General features: G+C 46.6%; 1 long non-coding RNA gene across 1 annotated transcript in view; it reads right to left on the reverse strand.

Moving 5' to 3' along the window:
* The window catches only part of LOC143213616 (uncharacterized), a 154,981-nt gene that overhangs the window by 80,141 nt on the left and 51,262 nt on the right, over positions 1-23,578 (reverse strand). The gene's annotated exons all lie outside the window — the stretch shown is intronic.

The raw sequence follows: 23,578 nt of genomic DNA on the forward strand, positions 1-23,578 counted from the left end.
TGCTGCTCCAGACGAGCCTCCGCGAGTTAAATACTCGGAACTGTTTCATCCATTCGTTTCGACTTTCGTTAATTGCCACAAAGCGAGAAAATAAAGTGTCTATACACTGCATGAACACAGTGACGAAGCAGAAGCTGCCGTTCATCACGCTACTGGTTTCTAAGGACACGAGGAGTAACGGTGAGCATTGGAGGGGATGATCTACTCGTCATTGTAGATGATTGGATTCAGTCGAAAACCGATTAGACTAATTTCTACGTCTGCTTAATGTCTCATTTCCCATGATTTTCTGTGTCGATCGTGTAACGTTCCAGATTGAAGGATGACAACGCGTGAACGATTTTTACGAAGATTCATCGGGTACTAATTGGAGCAAACCTAGGCCACAGATTGACCAGAAAATTTTCAATTTCGACAAACCGGATAATCGTCGATTTAACGGCCGGTGGTTCTCGTTGGGGTTTTTTTCCGTAGACGCCACCGAACCTGAGAGAGCCTACCTGGAAACAATGATTAGGCACTATTAGACTTCGTGGATGCAGAGGATCTTGTTGCGGCGAGCAGACATGTATCGGTGATTCACCGGTTTTTTAAAGATTCAGTGGCCCTCGTCGTTACGGAATCGAAGGTCGAAATAATTGAGACAGTCCGACGATTTCCACTTGTAATTTCGGCTGCGGGGAATGTTCGGACCACCTAAGGTGACGGCCCCCGCGCTCAATGGGTTCCCTTGTGATCGAAGACACCCAGGCCGTGTTATAAAATCTGAAGATTCATCTTCGTCTACTTGACTCAAGTATTGACGGGCCCTGATCTTCGGCCGAGGCCTCCGGACAGTTTCCGTTCGCCGAAAAGAACACAATGGAAAGCCAGAAAGCCACAAACAAGCTTTCCTGAATTCCTAACGTGGCTCCGAAATGTTATATTGAACGTAAATCGACTTGAAAAATTCTGAGACATTACTGTAGAACTCCCGTTATCATTTTATATCTAATTTAATAAATCGATGGGGGATTTGTAGAAAATATTTAAAAAATTTACAGTAAGTACGTTGTGTTTTACGAGTGGTGGCGGTGGGAAAATATTTGTTGAAGATCCAGCGTTTATTTGGCGGTATCAATTTCGAGTTCGCACTCTCGAGCGATAGAAAGCGCAGAGCGACGCGGCGCGGCGGTGCAGTTGCATCGACGGGAACGGTTTCTCTGTCAAATGACGAATGAGCAGAAGTCATGACGAATTATTGTGCGCGGTATGTCATGCATCAACCTGCCAGCGTTCGCGGCCAAGGAATAACGAAGATCCGAACGAACGAGTGTCTTAAATTTCATACCAACACCTACTTGAGAAACGGTGCACGGACGATGCCAGCCGTTGTCGTGTACGTTCGACGTATCTGATCGTTGAATGGACGCGCAGTCGATGATTCCAATCTGCTGTCAATGGTAGCCAGCCTTCGGCCGAACGGCCATTTACCAGCCGGCGGGATGCGAACACCACTTAATCATATTTCGAGCAAGTATGCGGTGCCGTTCGACCTCGGCCGTGTGCCGATTTTTGGATCCACGGTGACCGAAAAGTCTGCACTCGAATTCCTTCAACATTTCATTCCGCTAAACACACATTCCACACAATCCAAATGGTTTCACGGGCCACTTTGATGACGCGTAACGTTACAGCGGGCCGCACTTTAGGTAAACATGCTTTTAAAAAATGTAATACAAATACAAAATGAATAAAACTTTATTGTTATACTATGATTCAATATAATTAACTACAACAATAATTAACTCTATTTGGATCCAAAAGCAGTTACAACTTATAACTCGTTGTGCAAAATATCTTAAGTTGGTATATCTCTCGGATGTAATATAAGTATAGCAAAAATTAAATTTTGATGGGGACGCAAAAATTTGTTTCATTTCATTGCTGCACTGTAATTCAATTATATCAAAGATATCAAATATAGAACTGCAGTTCATAGTCGCACTTGTGCATTATAACAATGACACTTCATTTATTTAATATTTTTTGTATAGATACAACAAGAAACAAAAGTTTCAATAGAAATATGAAATCGCCTGGCGGGCCTCACAATTTAACATGGCGGGCCACATGCGGCCCGCGGGCCGCGCATTGGCCAGGCCTGAGTTATGTGGAAGAATGAAATTTTAGTCACTCGGTAGAATGTTGCAGACACGTTACAGGTGTCCGACGGATTTGTGTCGAACGGATCAGGACTTTTCCGAAGGGAGCAGTTCAGTTCAGGAAGCTGTAGAACGGCTCAATGAATCGTGGAAAGGAGGCGTTCCTGACAAATTTTTCGGATATCGTCGATTTATCAAATGGCCGCGATTCCCGTAGCCGAGGTGTCAAGACAGGTTGACGTCGCCGTCGTCGGAAAGGGGTTCGCGTTTCAACGACAACGACGTCGGGGTAGACGTCGACGACCATTAGTCGCCGGACGATATAACCTCTGATGTATTCCGATGTTGACGGAAAACCTGTAAAACGGCCTCACGCCGGCTTACCGGAGATCTATTAGCGACCGTTATAAATGGTCCGACGTCTCCGTCGATGTCACCGGTGTCGCTGAAAGGAAATTGACTACTCATCCCCCTGTGTACCTCCGACTCCCACGTTCCTCCGGCCGCCTACTCGAATCCTAGAATTAAAATCATTCACGGTGAATTCCCAAGAAAACACGTAACTCGTTTCTGCCGAACAGCCTGGCAGAATCACCGAGAAACCCATGCCAGATTTTCTAGAATCGAAAAGCTTTTAGGACTAATTGATATTTCACTTTGTGCGTTTATGATTTTCAGGAAAGTTGGAATACACACGATTTTCAAAATAGCATACTATCTGAAAAATTGGTTTTCACCAATTAAAGACAAGTTACCACTTTTAAAATGTTCTAATATAGTGTATGCAATACCTTGTAAGAGATGTAACCAAGTTTACGTTGGAAAAACGTCGATACACTTGGAAACACGTGTCAGAGAACATAAACGTAACATCTTGCTACCTTGAACACAATACACTGCCTTGACAAGACATTCAATAGAATTTGACCACAGATTTGGTTTTGAAAATGCAAAAGCAATTGATAAGGAAGTTGATTCAAATCAAAGGATATTATTGGAAACTATTATTCGGAACGGTTGAACGCAGGTTGAAAGAGCGTGGATTCGTGTCGACGCAGAATGGAGTGCGGTGCATCTCGTCGAGGGAGCTTTTAAGATTCCAGTAGCCGGTGGCGAGCCAATAACGCTGGCGTTAAAATATGGTAATCGAGTCGCGGGATCGGCATATCGACGACTTGACAAACGATGCGACGCCCGAAGCATCAGACCACCAACAGATCTCGCGCGCGCGAGAGCGAGCGAGCGTGTGCTCTTCTCTCCTCTCCTCTCCTCTCCTCGAGCGGGGCCGCTCTCGCTCGGCCGGCTCTCAATAATTTGTTATGTACGTGACTCGAAGCTGACTGCTATCCTGGCATTCTGCCATTCCTACGTCCTGCCTGGCCGAGTCCTGACACCTGGTCGCATGAACTACGATCAGCAGGATCCTTACAGGAAAACGATCCCCTGATGCGATAATTGCGATCTCCCTCGATAATCGTTCGCGCTTCTGATCGTTCCAACCTTTTGCTCCTTTTTCTAATTTCATCCTCCTTCTCTGGAAAATCGTTTCCAATTAATAAGGAAACCTGATTTCTTCATTACAGAATAGGAATGATACTATTAACCACTGGAAGTTAGCCTTAGCTACTGGAAGCCTCTTAATACGATCCTAAACGACCGTGCTTTATCAAGAAGAAGCTGAAGCAAGTTCTTCTAAGTAGGAATCTCTGAAGAAACGATTAGACAACGGTGTTCGGATGAAGATTTATACTGTACTCGTTTTAATTTTTAGGTCATGAACGAAATACAATTCGGAATCAGTAAATTATTGATGTTGCAGAACCTCGAAGCAATCACTGGTGGACAATAGATCAACGTTATAACGATTGCAAGCTAAAAAGACTCCGGGACATTCGTGTCCTTCGAAAAGGAGGAGATAAAAATGTTTGCGACATGCACAAAGGTGAAAATTAAAACGTTTCTCGTCTTTTTTAATGGCATATCCTTGCAGTGATCGCATTAGAAATATTTAAATTAAACGGATTACGTTTTAATGATCTCAGTTCGCAATTATGCCACAGATGCTTTTAATTTACGTCAGAAAGAAATGTATTATCCTCTACCTTACTACTCCGCTGATTATTTTCGCGACATAAATTTCTACAGGACAATTTCGAAATAGTCGGACCCTTTTCCGTGTCGATCTGCAATTTTGCAAAATTTTCGCCGAGCAAATTGCGAATGCGCGGACCTGTCGTAACGGGAGACACATCTGTTGGCCGGGCCAGCAGAATTAGAAGCAACTGCACAACCGTTCGCAATGTTTCGTTTCGCATGCTCTGTCAAGATTGATCCGGGAGCTCGTCTGAAGGGCTCTCTCCGCAAATCCCCGAAGCCTCGGCCAACTGACCGCATCAATCCTATTACAAGACGGGCCTATCTCAGCACGGATTCGCAATCGGTCGATTGACTTTGATCTGATACGCTCCGAAAGTCCGGCGCTTGTCACTTGGCTCGCGAATCGCCTGCCATCGCCGACATCGGAGCCGGTTTACTCGTCTGATTCGTGGCTAGCGCAATCCACTGGCTGGCTAGAAAGTTAAACAAAGAGGCCTGATCGAGTCCCCAGCCATTTCTGAAATTCTTTCGCCTACGAATAAAATGTTCCAGCCTTTGGAAAGCAATATATTGCGATAGGAAGATTGTGTGCAGACCCTTCTGAATAAATTAAAATTAATACACCAATCCATTGTAAAAGTCAAGGGATAGTGCATTATTTTTCTGGGCGAGTCTCGGTTACCTTGAAGGAATTTGCGCGAGAAAATATCACGAGCATCTCGGCGGGGATATTCGCCAAATGCGGGTGTTTAGACGACGGTTTTGACGAGCGTCAGAAAACAATGACCGAAATTAATAAGAAACTAGTTGGTGAGCCTCAGACGGGCCGCATTGCCATCTAAACTTGCGGAGGGTTTTAGCAAACGGGCGATTTCTGTCAGCGTGACGGTAATATTCTTACACGACGGTCAAACATTAAAATACAGGGACGAATGTATCAGGCTAAAGTACAAGGCGCACGGCGCACGTTGCTAAATTACGTGCGAGCATTTAGCAGTGTACCAATAATAGACAGCCTCCCTCTCTCTTTCTCTCCGTCTACCTCTCCCTCTCTTTTACACTTGCCCTCTCTCTCTCTCTGGACGTGCCTCGACACCGGGGGACCCCGCACGCTACTTTCGTCGGACCGTTTTATAGCGTTGTATATCTTGAAACGCTTCATTACTGCTTACTCGACAACATAACAAACATTCGGGCGAGGTTTAACATCAACTGCCGCGATTTTACTGTGCCCTCGTGGATTTGTAAAGTAACGAAGGATTCTTCGGCCGCGGACCACGTGGACGGACGTTGATGGAAAATTCTCGGGGCCGTTTTATACGGGGGCCCCTCTAATAGTCGACGGGCGAGGCTCGCGGCGCGCTAAATCTCTCTGAGAAACGCCCGTTAAAAAGACGAGATATCCGATCGTTACTACCGCTAAATCGAAGTTCGTTGACTTCGGAACTGCCCTGCAGGAGAATCACGACCCTTACTTCCATATTTCCGCTCCGGGGAAATTATTGGACCGGCCTCGGCCAAATTGGTCTAGCTGAAATCTGCGAGACGAAACAATCTTGAGAATAGCCACGAGAGTCGCAAGAGAAAAACGTCTGTACAACATCCTAGCCGTGAAAATACAGGGTGACAAGAAATAACGGAGTTAAACATTTCTTATTATAACTCTGTCAAATCGACGAACTTTGAACAACCATAACATAGACCTTTAGTATTCATATATTTAAGAAGTTTCGAAGTGGCCACTCTTTGAGCCGATTCAGAGGCTCAAACGTGTTTTGAAATTTTCGACTATGGGCCGCAGCTCTTCTGGCGTCATTCGGTCCCACACACTGCTAATGCCTGGAGATCGTACGAACGTATAGAGAAGACAAATGAAAAACAATGAGCCACATCATTTTAGAAGAATTTGTTAGTCTGACTCATTCGAGGCGACTGAAAATCGAGCAAGAAAATTTACAGCTTCGTTAAATCGTACACGGCTGTACGCAGCGTGCAGATTTTTTTAAACGACGGCGCTGATTTCAGAAACATCACGGAGCGTGGCCGGTGTAAAGGGATCGGTGTCCGGCGTGGATAAATGGAATACGTGTCCTGTAATTGCGTACTTGACCGTCGCGGACGTTTCAACGGTGCACGACGCGGTGCAACACGGTGCAACGTGGTGCAACGGCGTCGAATTAGAATGCGCCGGTGCCAAGAACACCTCAGGACTTGGGAAAGGATCGAAGGAAAGGGAAACCGGGAGGGTGGTCAAGGCGGTAGACAAGACTCCGAAGAGCCTCCGCGGAGGACGTCTCCGTAATGACGGAGCATAAATAACTCGGACGTTTACGTGCGCATTGATTTAAGCAAACTAATGATTTCACTTTGACCGGTCGGCTGTGCAACCTCACAGGAACCACGGTCATATTGACGTTTATATCCGGCCGTGTAATTTACATGTCTATGAACGACAATTATTGCACGGGTGGCTTCGCACGTTATTAGCTGCCATCTTGCCGAATCGGCCACTGTCCGAAATTATTGCCTTCTTAATAAGCATTTTGTCTGCTGGCACTGTCCGCCATTAATTTACGGTCCCGGCCGTCTAATCCGTGGTTGTCACTGGGAAAAAACGACACCGGCCACTCACAATTTCATTACCGATGTAAAAATAAGCGCCCCGGGCCGGTTATCCTTTCGTTCCGAGGTCTGTTAATACACATATGCGACCATAATCATGAAGGTGGTCTGAGTGAAAATTTAAAAACAAGTTATTTCACATCTCATTATATTAAACTAAACTAATTAATAATAAAGTGCTTGTTACTTAACACTAAACCTACCGAGTACTTAAAGCGATTAAAATGTTTTAGCTTATCCTTTTCCTTTAAATATCTCAAAACAAGAAATACGTGACACGGACCATTTTTATAATTATGGATTTATTGCAATGACTCGTAGATCTAAATTTAATTTCTTCGAAATTTCCAATCACCCTTTAAATCAGTATTCTAATGAACGAACGAAACTTTGAACAGTAATCGTGACAGCTAAAGTTTGATTTCCCTTTTACAAGAATCGAAGGAGATCTGGAATATTCGCAGCGCGCCATTATGTAAATCGACACGGCGTCGTTTCGACTATAGCCTGTGCAACGCTATGATGCTTAATCACGAATCGAGGAAAAGCAGAGGCGGAATCAGAAACGCTGCGCCGGGCGTAGAGCATTAAATCGAGGCTGTATTAGCGCAGAAGTCGAAAGATATTTCACGGTTCGCTAAACCCAGACGAGCATTTGACCGGACATTTTGTCTCGGGCATTGTCTAGCCCCCGGTGTCGAGATTCCGAGCGGTCGAATGTCGGCATTTTCGCGATTTTCTAACTTGACGACGCGGAAATCCGCGACGCTGAAGGCTGCTGACTCTCTCTCTTCATACACATTCGCTACGTTCGCTGCGCCGCCCGATAAGTCTGAAGGGGCTGAGCTCGAGGAGATGACATTGACGGGCTAAGCGCGGGAGTTAAGGCTCGGAGCTTAACTCATCCGTCAGTACGCGATACACGTACTCGGGCACTGTTTGTCTAAGTTGATATTCTCGCAGCTCCGAGACACAACCGGGCTTGAATCCCGAAATTCCTTCGATACTTCTTTTAATCTGCTGTCGAGCTGTTTCTCTCCTGACAACGAGCGATTAGCCCCGCTGCTGTTTCCTTCCTATTTTCGAGCCTCCGGCAAATTCAAAACAGCTCCGAGCTCTATTATTATTTTCATGTCGCTCTAAACGCGAAGATAATCATTTTCCGCAGACTGGGAAATTTGTAACGCGATTGTAAATTTAAGTAAATAAATTAAAATGTTTTCGATACCTTCTACTATTGTCAAAAAATTGTGTGCCTTTTAATTCCAATTTTCTGAGGTGATTTTATTGTATAAATTCTGGAAATTGAAATAGGGTAATTTTTAATTTCAAATTTCTTTTCTGTTGATATCGTATATTTATCTTTTACTTTATTTCCAGTTCTAGTTGGTTCAATTGCAGTGTGTAGTTTGACTGTTGCTGGAAAGATTGCGTGGAAATTTTGGCGAATCAAGTGTTTCGGAGGTGATTCGGACTGTATATGATTATTCTAATGGGACAGTTAATCACGTATCTCCGATCTCATCCGTCCTTCCTTCAAAGGAGCGATACCATTACGTTCCACGGGGTTTCCGATCGGTCGACCCAGATGCATGGTAACACCCTGCATGTCCATACGCTTTTAATGGCATAGTGCATTCTTATCGAGGCTGCTCCGTGATATGAATATTCTATAATGGCTGAATATAGGTTGTAAGTCGTTTCCACGTTGAATACAGGTGCGTTTTCACTTCACCTGTGACATATGCAGAAGCTCCTTCAAGAAAAGTCAATCATCCACCGCGGGTAATTCCATGCAGTTCACACTGTGATTTCGATCCTTGCTCCGACGTCACTACATTATCATACATTAAATCCCATACAATTTTACGAGATGTATCAAACACAATACTTTTGTAGAATCTAAGCTTTGCTATTGCAGGATGTGATTTCGAAATTCATCGATACGATGTATTAGAAGAAATATTCACCTTCGGAGTAGAACATTCGCGAAATAAAAACCGCGGAAAATCCTCGTCGCAATTTTCCAATACTTTTGTAGAATCTACGCTTCGCTATTGCAGGATGTGATTTCGAAATTTAATTCTAAGAGGCGCATATTCATCGACACAATGTATTGGAAGAAATATTCACTTTCGGAGTGGAACATTCGCGAAATAAAAATCGCGGAAAATTCTCGTCGCAATTTTCCGGCAGCTGCGACACTGTCATCGTTTTCTCGAGTCGAAGAGAGCGAGAGGGGGTACGTCACGTCACGGGCGTTGATTCCGGCGAAGTAAGCACCGGGGCCTGGCGGCACTGCACTTCGACGATTTTAGACGAGCGTATAAGAAAGATGCGCGGCCCGTTCACACTTTCATCCCCGGGTCAGACAAAGCTCGCAGACTTCGGGCACTCTCTCCCTGCCTCCCCGAACAACATAGCGCAGACGTCGACGGCTCGTAGTAAGGCGGGCAAGGGATATTTCGGGCATGAAAGCCAAGAACGTGTAAACGAAGTCGCCCCCGCCCGACGTCGGGCGTCGCTACGCGGCGTGCCTGCTTACCGGCGCATAAATCAGAATTATTACGAAGCTATTAGCGTGCCGTGGTAACAGCGGTACGTGTCCTTCGTGCTTAGGGGAGGTGCTGCGCTCGCCTAACCACCCCCTGTCTACGTTCCCGCCATCGGCAACGCGGCTATAGCCAATTATTAATCGCCGCCGCAACGATCGTCTTGATTCGCCAAACGAATCAGACAGAAAAACGATCGTTTCTTTTCTTACCATTACGTGCAGACCATTAAAACTTTCTCATTTCTTGCTCGGCGGAATTTCTTTTCGCGCGGACGGCTCGTGTCCCGGCGATTACGAAGGGTTTCAACCCCTATCGACGCGGAAATTATTTCGCCGATGTTTGCTTATCGTTTGATTGTTAATCAACGAATTCAGATTGAAAAATAGCTCTGAAATGTGTAAAGAATTCTGACTGTATTTATGAAAAATGAAACAACTTTTGCAAAGAAGGGTTGCTACAATTTTTCTGTCTGAAACAGTCGAAAAATTGCGTAGAAATAAATGTGAAAATGTGATAATGGAAAATGGTATGGAAACGAGCACGAGGGTAAGTTTGTTCGGAGGTTTGGAGTTCGGGGGAATGTTCCGCGGTTTCGGGTTGAATCGTGCGAATGGGTCTCGATAGAAATCATCGAAGCAAAGTGTTCGGCCGATCGCGTTGAATTAATCGTCAGCGAAACGGGCCGATCCCTCCGAGCCATTATTCAATTTCTATCAGACTGAGGAGTCCATTTTCGCGAGTCGGTGGTGAACGGAACCGAACGTGGGCACGCGATCACTATCCTCCAAGCATGAATTACGCATAGAGCGGATGCTCAATCACACTGGAACACGCTAACGACATGCAAGATGACGTTCGCCGTGCGTGACTTCCAGCATTCATTCCGTGCGGTGTCATTACACGTAGAAACAGTTGTCTCTATGCATTAATACATTCCCTGACGATTCAGCGCGATCGCTTTTGTCAACGAGGAAATTTCCCCGGAACCGGGATACCCTTGCCTTTCTGATGCTGGCTTTGCTTCTTGGTCGAAGCTCCGTTTGCTTCGGCCCGACAAAAGATCAGCGAAAACTCTTAACAAGTCAGACGAATCACATTCTCATTTCTCAGATTGCAATGCTGGAAACGAGTCTACTCCCTTAAATTTGAATGCAGAATTTTTTAAATAAGATATCATAGTTTGCTTCGGTAGCTAAAGATTCGTTTCGCTTGTCCAGAGCTTTCAGAATTTCTGGAGATATTTCGGGACTGTTTAAGGTCTGGCAAAATAGTCCGAAGCAGTTCGGAATAGGCTTGTCGGGGGTAGCTCCGATTGATGACGATCGGAAAGCATCTTTTCCAGGAGTCATTAAAGGAGGACGGATGCGACGCGTTCTCGCAGACGCTGTGGATGTCTCAGCGCGGTAGTTAGTCATCGGCTGGCAATTTATCACCAGTCACGAGATTCCGTCGGTCTAAGCCTCACTTACTATGCGCGCGATCAGCGTGGCTGTGCAGTCACGATGCCGATTACATATAATTACGAACAGATTAATTAATTACACCGACAGGGACCACCTGAACCCCTCGTTGATGTACAGATCCGGTGGCAGTCGGTCCTGATAACGCACAAAAGTAAAACATTCGAATCTTCTTTTCCCAAGTATTAGTTCGATCGTTAAAACTTACCAACACCCTTCTTCATCTTTTTTTCCGTGTAAAATTGATTGCATACACGGTCAATATCCATGTTTTTCATTTGCTATCATTTTTAACAGCAGCATCGATCGTATAAATAGCTTCCACGGTCTAAAATCGCCCGGCGAAATAATGAATCTGAATTATACAGTCGCGGACTGATTACCGCGACAAATTGGAATAAAATCGTGGTATGCGCAACATTCTCAGCTTTACAATGAGGTGCAAGCTCAGTATGCTGGGGCAACTTGTTGCTTTCCGCCAGAGTCACCTTATATATCAAATTAACAAAAAAACAGAACTGCACTAGCCGACTAAATGATAGGACAGTTGTAACGTACGACTCGCCGCGGCGGAAGGGAGCAATTCTAACAACCGTTAAAACAATTACTCCGCTGAACAATTTTCGAAAAAAAACCGCTGACAATCAACACGTTGCTGTCGCACCGTTTATCCCCGATTTTGCCGAATCGATTGACTCGACGAAATGAGAACTAGAAAACGTCGACGAAATTAACTTTTACAGAGTGGTGGTTTTAAAAATGCAGTGTATCCATTTTTAAGAAAGGAAAAACAACGTTTTCTATCAGAGAATCGACAGTGCCAATTTGCAGATCGGAAACGGACCAACGATTGCGCAAAAAGGGTTGCTAGGTGGAAAAAAAGAAAAGATGGCATTGATTTATGGTTGTTGGTGTCTCGCGTTCTCGCTGGCGTTCGTCGCGGGGTACGTCTTAATATTTTGGTGGCACGTCGAAGCCAATTGCCTTGGCAGCTGCTCGCAGCTGTAATGAAACAACGCGGCGCGGTCCGCCGGTGGAAATAAATACCGCGACGATGCCGCGTATCTCTCGATTACCACTGAAAATCCCTCCATAGATCCTCGGACCGCCTTGTCCCGCGGATGCATAACACGGTTCGCAGTGCAGTAAAGTAGCGTGGGTGACATGCTGCATGATGGACCGAGAAGCAGGTGCAGCCTTCGCTTTTACTCCTCGCAGCCACCTCCGCGACCCTTACGTACCGCATTTATGCGGCCACTGGCGTAGCATGTCGGCCTTTGTCGCTTTGATGCCTGCTGCTCCTTTATGGACAACCGTATCTTTCGGGACGCGGCAATCCTAACTCTTTGCTGTTCAATGAGTTCCAGCCCAGTCCAACTCTAGGGCTCTCTCTCTCTCTCTCTTTCTCGGTCGCGCACGAGCGCACTGTTCACTTCTCTTTTTACATTCCGCCGATTCTATTTACTTTTAGTCGGCTGTCCTCTTACATTGTGTACTTTGCCAGCGCACCACCTCGAGCTCAAATTGCTGCCATCAATGATGCCCGGCTCGCGGGTATTTTGAATTGATCATTTGTCAAATTATTTTCAATTTTTAAATGTGGCGATTGACCATCTTCCATTTCCACAAAAATTCCAGACCGCAGACAATAGGAAATTTATATTTTTTGTATGGCTACATTTAATTGAACGCTTAAATATATCGATCACGAGGGAATCAAATTTTATTTCATTTAAAAAGCACCGCGCAACATTCATATTTGTTAGGCTTTCTTTGAAATCTTCGTCGCGAGTGTGTTTCGTTAACACTTTACCTACCGGAAGCCTATTAATAGGATTTTTAATAATTGTGCTGCATCAAAGGAAAGCATATATAGAAATTTTCTTTTACATTGCAATCTTAAATGAAACTATTAGATGACGTTGTTGACGGTGACTTGTTAGTTCACAATGAAAATTGCTATTGAAGGTTCCATTAAAAAGTGTTTAGCCATGTACCATAGATTTTTCAAAATTATGCAATAATCACCGGTCGGTAATGTGTTAAAATACAGCAAAGGGTTAATCCGAAATAAATTCATTTTGGGCCAAGATGAAATAGAACCGAACGAGAAAATGCGTAGAACTACCGATTAAGATGCCAGTGCAAGTAGGAGTGAGCGGATCGCGGTGGCTAAAAATCGTGTCTGGACAAAGTTTCCTCAATTAGAGGCGCAGCGGCGAAAGTGTCGGGTTTTACGATGATATTATTTACAGTTAAACGGCGGGCCATGAATTCCCCGTTTTCCATTTACGTCACAATTCCGTGTCGGCTCATTAAAGTGTTAAACTACGAACGGCCGGTGATCTATAACACGGTGTCTCTCTCTCTATCTCTGTCTCTCTTTCTCTCGTGTCGGATGTGGTCCGGGTTTAAAGAACGACGCGATTTAAAAGACACGACGAAAGGGGTGACGAAAGAAGAAGAACTCTTGAACGTCGGTGGCGTGGGGAAGCGTTCTGGAAGCCGGGGTCCAGGAAAAATTCTTTCTCGTGAAACGACCGGGCCGAGATCTTCCTCGCGAAAGTACCTCTTCGAATCTACGCGCTCAATGAGACGTGGAGAACGAGATGGAGGCAAAGTCGGGTGCCGGGTGGTCCGTTTCGAGATTTATGAACGGCCCGTTCTGGAACATTCGAAGGAAACAGCGCGAAAACTCGGAATGGATTTCGTGCACCCCGGTCCGAGGAAGAATGTCCGACTGGTTTTTGGAATGGGCCGGACTATTTGCGCGACGGAACGGCCCCGACACTGTTTCTTGTATATTTAGACGAATTCTTCGTAGCTCCACCGGCGACATTGTACCCAGCTCCCGTGCCCCGACACGATCATCCTTTTAATGATTCGAGACCAGACTGATGAACGCCAGAGATTTCTGCAAAATCCAGCGAAACTTATTGCCCCTGTCGCTCCGCACCGACGGACTACATATATTGTAACCAAACTGCGAATTTGCGCGCTTCGGTGTCGCGCATATTTTCGGCAAACGGCGGAATTGAAAAATTCGCTGAATTTACAACTTCCTGCTCGGTATCCGTTCGCAGGATTTATCGCTGCCGGAGATTGCAATCTAATTGGTCTGATTTTCTTGAAATAATATTTTCTTAAAGCTGTTCTGCATTCGATACGCGTTTATATTTATGTGTAGGCGTGCCAGCACAGCCGAATTCTAATGAAATTAAGAAATTAATGATTGCTTGATAGAACATTAGCTGGCATCGATTCCGCGTACGATTACATGAATTATGTATTCAATTAGAGCATTATTGCGTTGAATCCGAGGTATGCACTTTCATTTTTAATTCTCTCTTTGTGCCTCTTGAAGCGTGTCGATCGACGCATCTATATTCTTAAATAGGAAACGGGATCCATGAACTGTCTTCTGCAAACAATTTTTAATTGAACCATTCGTTGCCCTGTTAATACATCTATTGGGTCAGAGCAGACCCAGGGATCGCTGTGGAGGGGTAAAGAGCTCCCGATCGCGAGAAGAAAATCCCAGCTCGGCGTTCTCTGTTTCTCGGCGCGAGTCTTTTATTCCGGGAAGTCTTTTAAAGCGGCCGAAAGGAGAGCCGAGTCTCTAGAACCCTTTCGATGGTCCATGACAGTTCGCGGAAACTAAATAGATCACGCGGAAGGGTAATTACAAGCGTCTCCCGTGAAAAGGAAGGAGCTCCGGCCGAGCGGGACGGTGAAATGAAAAAACGAACACAGGCGACCCGCCGTGAACGAGAAAGAGAGAGGGAAAACAAGAAACGAAGTAAAAAGCGGCGAAAAAAGAAAGATTAGAAAAGCTCGGGCTCGAGTAACGTTGGTCTCCGCAGCTTCTTTGATCCTCCCAATGCGTTATGCCCGCCGATGATTTAAGGACGCACTTCGCCGGGGATGCGCGAGCGCGTCGCCGCGCGCGTGAACTCACGCAACCGGCCACTAACATCATGTTTAATTTGATTTATCGACGCTATTACGCGCGATGAAAAATAGCTGAACTAGGTTACGGGTTTTCGGGTACAAGCGCCGTGGCGGGCAGATCGTTGACAAGCCGAAAGCGGCGAAACCGTTCGGGGACTTCCGCCTTCGGGCTCGCCGCGCCACGCTGTTAATTTAATTCCCCGGGAAATGATGAATACCATGAGTTATGCGATCGGTAATTAATGTGCGTAATTAGCCTGACTCTATTCCGCCGGCCGTGGCCCGATCGTAGGCCCGACCAGATGAGCCGTGAGTCAAGCAGCACGTCCTCCAGAGAGCCACACCACGCAATTAGATCAACGCTTCGCGACACTTTCCGCGAGGCCAACTCTTTCACAACCTCCCGCGGTTTTTATATTTCATTTAGTTTGTTCACTCGTGTTCAAAATGTGAACTTTGTTAAATTTTTGGCTCTCGAGGATTCGCGGGGGGCAGCGAAACGTCCAGACAGAAGCCTGCGATAACGGTAATTTGACAAACGTATCAATTACACGTTCGTTTCGATGCGGAAGGCACCCGTAATTTAGACCATGAAGCAACAAAGATCGTGTTCACGACAATTAAAATATCTTGCCGGCCATTCTGTCCCGCTCGATCGCTTCGGCGCTGCCCGAGACGCATCGGACGTGCCTCAGGCGCAATAATCTGGGTGATCCCGGGTCAAGCATTTACAAAACATTCGCTTCGAGTTCGGGTTTCATTCCGGAGTGCAGAAACTCTGCTGCAAACAATCAGCAACAAAAATATACGATTCCTTCTTGGATGCACATATTTCCATGAAAACACTTTTATCTTCTAGAAGTCTGAAAATCTACTGTGTGATTTTTCAAGAGCTCTTATTCCATTTCTTGGTTCATTATTTTAAGGAGAACTAAATACAGAGGAAATATAATATGAATTTGATATTACGGTTAAAGCTGTTGCTCGGTGGAAATAAATATTTGATCAGGTCACGGATAGTTGGTCTCCCCGTTACCCTAGACAGTGTCGATTGCACATTCTGTTCGCGGGACGGCTGGTACAATGTTTTAGATCTCGAAAAATCGAAAGAACGTGACGCAAGCTCGTCGCAATTTTCCGTTGAAACGGTCCCCTATTGTTCGAGGCTGGTTTGCGTATCGTTCGAAGGCAAATCGGCGGTTAATTTCCATGAAGAACGGGGGCCACGACGTGGCCGGGGGGCGAATTTGTAAGCGTGCATCATGCGACTCGGTCGAGCCCTCTCTTCACCGACGCGGCAAAGGTGTAGCGGGCGAAAGGTAATGGTCCCGGTAATATCGGTGCTGTGTGTGGGGCCTGGGCTGCACTACTAGTAATTGATTGGTCATACCCCCCGTACCATTACTCGTTCAAACTTTGCCTCTCGGTTCCCCAGCCTTCCGTGACCCCCTTTTTGCCGCCTCGAGCCTCGAGGTTCGCCGATTTTTCGAAAACAACGCCTTCCTACCCTTTGTCTAGTCCGTTTCAGCCTTATCATGCTCGCTGAGCCACACAGTGTACTCCAGAATCATTCTATGCTGTATCTAGATTTGTAGAAATGCGGCCGGTATACTAAAGTTATTCTCGTTTTACAATACACGTTGCATAATACGATCCGCCGTTTCCCGACGTCCATCGAAGACGCCATTGGCAGATCTTCCTGCCCAGAATGCGGAGACCTTCAAAGAAGCGGAACTGACAGCTCGCCTATAACAAGTGCGACCAATTTCTGATATTCTAGTATCCGCAACAGCAAATCTCGACAGTCGAAAACCAGTAAATCGCGTAGATTCCTCGGCCGGTCAAGCGGCGCGGGCCGTCTTTTAACTGGCCGTGTAATTTTATTATCGCGGTTGGTATATTGTCCCGAGTTTATCGCCGCTAAGGCTTCCCTTATAATTAGAGGAATTTATCGTTCCAGCCGAAAATAAGGTTATAGTCGCGTTTCGAATTTACTCGGATCGTAAAGTGTTACATTATGTGATCTCAAAGCAAGGGTGCGCTCATGCACGCCGTCTATTTCGAACTTTCGGCGCCGTGGCGAATCCATCCGCGCGAACTCTCACCGCGGCCAGGCAGAAATATTGTTTCACCCGAAAGCGTTCGAATCGGCGAAGTTTATCGGCTGCGATGAAAACCGGTATCCCACAACAAGGCTCTCCTGCACACTTCGCATTATAAATATTCGGCTGCGCCGAGCACTTTTGAAAAACGCACACTGTTTTGTGGCCGATCGCCTAGCAGCTAGGTCCTCTCCTAGGTCACACTCTGACAACCGCTAATCTTTGCTCAACGACAGCTGGTAGTCAACTGAGTTAGATCACAGTGGACTGGTAGGATCCTTTTTCAATTTTTGGATCGAAGCTCCAAAGCCTTCCTCGCCGATTACTTTTGAAAGGTAGGACGGGCTCGCGAGATTAGGGAACGTTTTATCAAGTTTTATCAAGGCTGCGACACCTGTTTCGACGGTCAAAGGTGAATTCTCGGTGTGCTCGAAAACGGCCGCAGAATGAACGGCGATCCCCCACGCGGCGGTCCCACGAAACCACATTACCGATTGTACGCGATAATTATAGAATAAATAAATTCACGTCGTGTTGGAATGCGTATAATATATCTACGTCTGCCAAATGGTACCGAGATACAGTCGTATATCACCGGGCGAGTTATAGGCCCCTCCCGGTAACTCATTGCACAGTGTACGTAGTTTCTAGCGATGCGTTTGGCTCGTATCCACTGTTTCTCTATGGCGCGTATCGCGCGTCGTTCGAGAATCGATGGCATTTTAAAGAGACCAGAACTCTTGCGGATCGAGAGTCTAGACGGATTCGAGACGCTCGAGCCGGACTCCATTGTGCCGGTAGGCCATCCAGACCTCCTCGAGGATCCACATAGTTCCTCGAAAAATGACTGCAGCTTCCTGTATAATTACCGACTCGATGCATCATGAAATTCTTCGATTCACGGATCATCAATGACTGTTCCGCGTATCCCAGAAAGGTTAAGGCGTGCGCGTAGCCGATGAAGTTCCTCTCTCCGTATAGCCATACATCTTGCCGGCCCAGGGTTCGCGGTAATATAGAAATTCAATCGTTCAGGCAATTATGCGTTGCGGCTGTTATTATGGTTTCTCTGTGTCCGCCGGCCGGCCTATTCTTCGGCCTCGTCCGCAGCGTATATATAATATTTTATTGGCTTTGTTTACGACTCGCTGGTGTTTCTTTACTGTCTCTCGGCCGGCTCTCCTAGACGCCTACATTCGGCCCGCGCGTTTTCCCATCAGCTCCTTCGTGGAATCGCAAAATTCGCTCTCGTTAAACGCTCCCAGACTACGGAGTAACGACAAAAATGTAAATGAACGCTATATGAATCACGGTGTCCCCTGGAACCGTCCAGCCCACCGGTGTCTTATTCCTTCTCCGCATTGTTATGGTTCCCCGAAAAAATGGCTTCTCTATTTATTTAATTATACAAAGCGAAGATGCAAGTAATATTTTCGACGTGTTCGAAGCAGCAACTTTTCTTCGGCGCTCGGCGAGGGGTGAATTTTCATTAGCCGGTAACTCCCCGGTTAATTACGATTCTCTCGGTTGATCACTTGGCGACGCACCCTGCCAAGGAAGCTGTCGATGTATTTTTGATGGCAGCAAACTCTCCGACAGATTGCCGGAAGCGAGCCGAGCCCCTCGCGGAACAATTTTTCCGTCAAAGGGAATGGCGAATGAAATAACGTTTGCGATCTTATCTCGTCAGGTATTTTGTCCATGCCCCCTCCGCATCAAAGGTTATGACCAAACCCCGGCTGACGATCAGACGTACACACGTACCCGAACTCGGTGTATCCGTGTTCGTGGCGTCCGCGCGTTTGTGTTGCACGCGGATGGACGTGCGCGCATCGAAGATCTGTGTATCGTGCGTGGGGTACGAGCATCTCGACGTAGACGTTCACAATAGCTTCTGTTTAGAGTACTTATGGCCGAAGGGGGTCGAGGGGCTGCCGGGTAACCCAAGTCAGCCATCTTATATCAAATAAATCATCGCAGACACGTCAGAGATATCATTGAGCCGGTTGACGTAGAGCACCGTCGCTGCCGGTGCAACGGGTGTCGCGAGAGTATCGGACGCGCGGGTACCGTATCCGTTTCTCTTATCGGCGGACGCGCCACCGCTAATTAATCGTCGTCAGACCGGCCGCGCGTGATAATGGTCGACCACTGTGATAATTGATCGCCAATAAATCTCGCTTCAATGCGAGCCCCGATTGATTAAGCGATAATCTACCGCGCGATCGCTGATCTCTGAACACCATAAGCGAATCCGACAGTGAATGGGCCTCCTCAATTGTTAATTAAATGTGTGAGATCCTCGATTATGCCCGTAGCAGACTTGCAATCCGCATTGAATGAATGATTCTTTCTTTTCTTCAATTTATAAATAGTTCCTAAAAAATCGAATTGGAGCTGTCCTATAAAAAGATTCGATTCACAATTCTTTTAGCTGATTATACCGATCGACAGGGAGTAAACGAGGAGGTCCGGGGTCCAAATAAATTTTTAAATTTTATATGAAACGCGTGGTTGAATGGAAAAGCGAGGGACAGACGAGTCCGAGAGGCACCACAGGGTATATTTAGCAGCGTAGAGTTACGATAGGTGGATAGTATTCCGTATCAATCAGATGCCGGGGGCCACATTGTCTTACGCGTCAGGCGAATAAAGGGGCGCCTGGGCCCAGTGCTTGAGGCCCCGCGTAGCCAGCAGCTCCGGACCACCCGGACTGAGCCTATACACCCGACAGGGATCGTATTGACTCCGCGCGAGAGTCTGTCGAATCTCAGCCGCGTCCTTCACTCGAGTGGCTTACGTTGCATCTTGCTGCATTCGAACCTCGCCGGACTCGAAAAGAAACCAAAACGATTATTCAGCTCTTTCAGATTCCATTGGTTCGAAATTTCTTCATCCACAGCCTCTCGAGAAGCTACGAATGCTCGGGACGCAACAAATCAACCTAGAATCTACTGATCGTACAGCCCAGAGATCCTAAATCCTAAAAACCATAACGCACAGGAATCATAGGGATCTAGAGGTCTTAGCGCCGAGAGATCCAGTCCTCCAGAGATTCTGGACTTGGAGAATCTTATAATTCAAAGGTATCCCAGGGCCTTGGAAGCGGAAGTCCCGGAGAAGATCAGGCCCCGCTCACACCGGGGATAAGAATGGCCGGTCAAAAGTTCCTCGTCGACAGACGCAGACAGTCCGGTGATCGAAGAGAGAAGGGACGGGCTGAGTACACAGTAGCAGACTCCTCATATAATGCGATATAATCACCTGGCATGACTACACACTATCTGATCCGCACGCACATCGAGGCGGACCAGTGGGCCCCGTGCGTGTACGGAAATCAGTAGTCGGGCCGCGTTTCACTTCGAGCCGATCATTACTCACTGCTCCTGATATTACTTCAATTCAATCAGTGTCTTGCCAGCGGCTGGCCCCGCGAGTCCGTGTGCGCCACGTTCTCTCGACGCCATCCACATATCCACATATCCACCGAGAGCGAGCGCGCACCTATGGCCACGCGTAGGCCAATGTGGCCAGGTGATGAATGGCTTCGGCCGGCCCTGGAATGCGGTCCCGCGCATCGATGTTATTGGCTGATTTTTTGGTCGATCCCGTGGGCAGAAACAACCGCGGGAACATCTTATCTTGAATACCTGCGGGCTAGCTTAGCTACCCCGAGCGATTATGAGTGTTCCCTCGGTGGCCGATCGATGGGGCCCAATTTTTTTGAGAATTTGTCGACAGAGTCAATTGTTAATCGATCCCGCCTCAATTTCACGTAATAACTCAACAGAAGTTGTTCCAGGATGACCTCCAACGTCCTTGCCACCAGCAGCAGAAGCAAGACAGCCCTTCCCGCGATTTAACATTTTAATTTCCCAGAAAGTCCTCGAAACCTGCCCGAAGATCCAATCACTCGGCCCGGCTTTCCATCAGGCCGGTCCCAGAAAAACCGCACGTAAACTCGCCCCGTTGCATTTCTGTAAAATAAGAGGATCGTCCTTCCCCGATGGGTCGGGTCCCAGTCCATCGTGCTGTCCGTCGAGTGGGTAATTCCAAATTGGTAATCACGCGATGGCGCCAACCTTTCGCAGTCCGTCAGCAATCTCGAGTTTTGTTGTTCCCTTGGACGACTCCTCTCCCCTCGTCCTACCTTTCCGTTTCCCTTTTCTTGCTCGGTGGCCTCTGTCCTCCTCCTTCAATGGACCACGTTCATCCTCGTCCTGGAATAGTCCGGGACTGGGTTGCATGTGGGATGATTGTGTCCGGGGATGCTCTCTCCTGCGCCGAGCGTCAGAGGTTTGTCTTTGTGATGACCGACGCAATGTGCAGGGACGCGACCGGCTACCGGGATACGCGTTGAATTATCTACTACGATGGTCCCTTCAACTCGTGCCCCGGGTAGCCACGTACACGATCCCCTATCCGCCTACTTCTTCCCCGGTAACTTTTCTTCTTCATCTTCTCTCCCGCGGAAGAACAAAGTGTGACAAGACGCGACGCCAACAGAGAAAACGTCCTTGGGGATCCTCGTAGACCTGGCGCAATCTTGCACCTCGTTGCAACTTTGCCAACCGCAACGCTTAAACGCTTCTTTCGGATTAATCGACCTCGCCCCCGTCGCCGCTGCTATTTTCCAATTATTGACGGACCCAAAGATCCAATCGGACAGCTCAAATTAAGGCGGTAGACTCGTTTCTAGGATTTGAAGGTTCTAGATTTCTTCTCATTTCTAGATTATGCAGGCGATGGGCTTTTTCAGTAGTGAAAAGCGCTAGATAAAGGATAAATCTAGGCCGCGATCGCCCTCGAAAATCCTAATTTTACGTTGCATTATTCGACAGCATGTAGCTGTCGCAGCTTTATGAAACTAGCTAAATAATGATTTAAATGAAAATAAATTTTTTTAAAATACTACGTTTTTAAAACGGACTAAAAAGTATAAAATACATTATTAAAGAACACCACGTTTAAAAAACGGACTAATAAGTATAAAATAATTTTTCCTAGCTCCACACAGGTCCCTAACCCCATATAGATTCCTAACCCGTGGGGCGCGGGGAGGTGTAACGGTTAAATTTATTAATAATTCATATCTCCTAAACGCATAAGCTTTTTAAAAATTTTTTTTAAAATATTGCATTGTTATCCAGTTCTGAGCTATGTTTAAAATTTCAAGTCTCTAACTCATCGGGAAGTTAGTTAAAAATTTGTACCGAACAGACAGACCGACAGTCGAGAAAGCAAGCTAATAAAAACGTGGAAAAATAGTAAAAAACGTAAAAATAGATTGATCTCTTCTCTAGAGCTTTTGACTACTGAAACCACACCCTTGCAATCCTGGCAAAACGAGTCTACCCTCTTAAGCTACTTCCGATTAATCTGATCTTCTAATTGGAGGGTCAGCCCTCCTTTAGCCCTCGGACTGTTCAAACTGCGTTCCTCTGCATTGAAATTATTTGAATGTTCGCTAGAAGGTATTTGTGAAATGGATCAGGCGTTCTGCTATCTGCGGTTGAGGAGGAGCGACGTATGGAGCGTTCTCCCGAACAAGTGGCTACATCGTCGATTCGACGAGAAAGATGAAACCGATTGATATCAAGGCCCGGCTCACGAAGGTTAGACTCTAGAAATTACGAGGTCACGAGCTAATCCTTCCGCGTGCATCTAATGTAAGTCGTCGGCCAGCGATACAGTCCCGGCCGGTTTCGCGTCGCAAACAGATTGCACCGTGCTCTCGGACAACGATAATCACCGCTCCCTCTGTCAGAGACAGATAGGGGTAATCGGTAGAACTGAAACGGACCGTGTGAAATTTTCGATCAAATCGGCTATTTTCGAGCAACCGTGCCACGCTCATCGTCACGCTCAATCTAACAGCCTGCTCATTCCTGAATCCGCGTTACGAGTCCATCAAAAATCAATATCGAATAAACTGGCCACTATCCTCTGCCATAATCGCATAATCCTCCGCATTACGTCAAGCTTCGTCCCGTAATATTCCTGTTATATCAATTCAGTTGAAGCTCAAAGGCAATTTAGCCTTCAATCAGTGAGTTGCACTTTAGAATTGTACTTCCGGCAGTACAATTTTTTTAAAGTTTGTGACGGATGATAAAGATTGCTCGGAAAGAAACTGGAAATGAGTCGGAAAACTCAGGGTTTTCGTTCTCGGTTTCCGGTGTTTCTCGCGGAAAATGCCGATTCCCAGTGCTCTCGGTACATCGCCGGAGGATCCTCCGGGTTCCTTTGGTCGCCTGTGCCCGTGAATTGAGCACGAAACGAATGACAACGGCAGATTGTTCCTGTCATTCCGTACCGGTGCGGCGACGTCTCGCAACGATCATCCGGGATCCCGGTGAATAGGCGACGCAATTTTCCTGGACGTCTTCCGAAGCTCCGGCTCCGCACTCTTCGGAGAAAACTCCGGGAGATCTCCCGGCAGCGCACGTCCGACCCGGCGTATAATTGAATTTTAATTTTGTAATTTCTCCGGGCGCTGGTTGGTGCCAATCTCTCTGAATATCGGACCTGTCTTGACCACGCTCTCGCTTCTTTACAATTCGTTTCGCACGCTAGTCTTTCCTCCGTCCCGCAGGAAAAACAAAGGCTTTGTTCCTTTGCTGAGTAGGAGACAATTTCCTGACAAT

This window comes from Lasioglossum baleicum, chromosome 11, assembly GCF_051020765.1.
Source record: "Lasioglossum baleicum chromosome 11, iyLasBale1, whole genome shotgun sequence".
NCBI classification, from domain to species: domain Eukaryota; kingdom Metazoa; phylum Arthropoda; class Insecta; order Hymenoptera; family Halictidae; genus Lasioglossum; species Lasioglossum baleicum.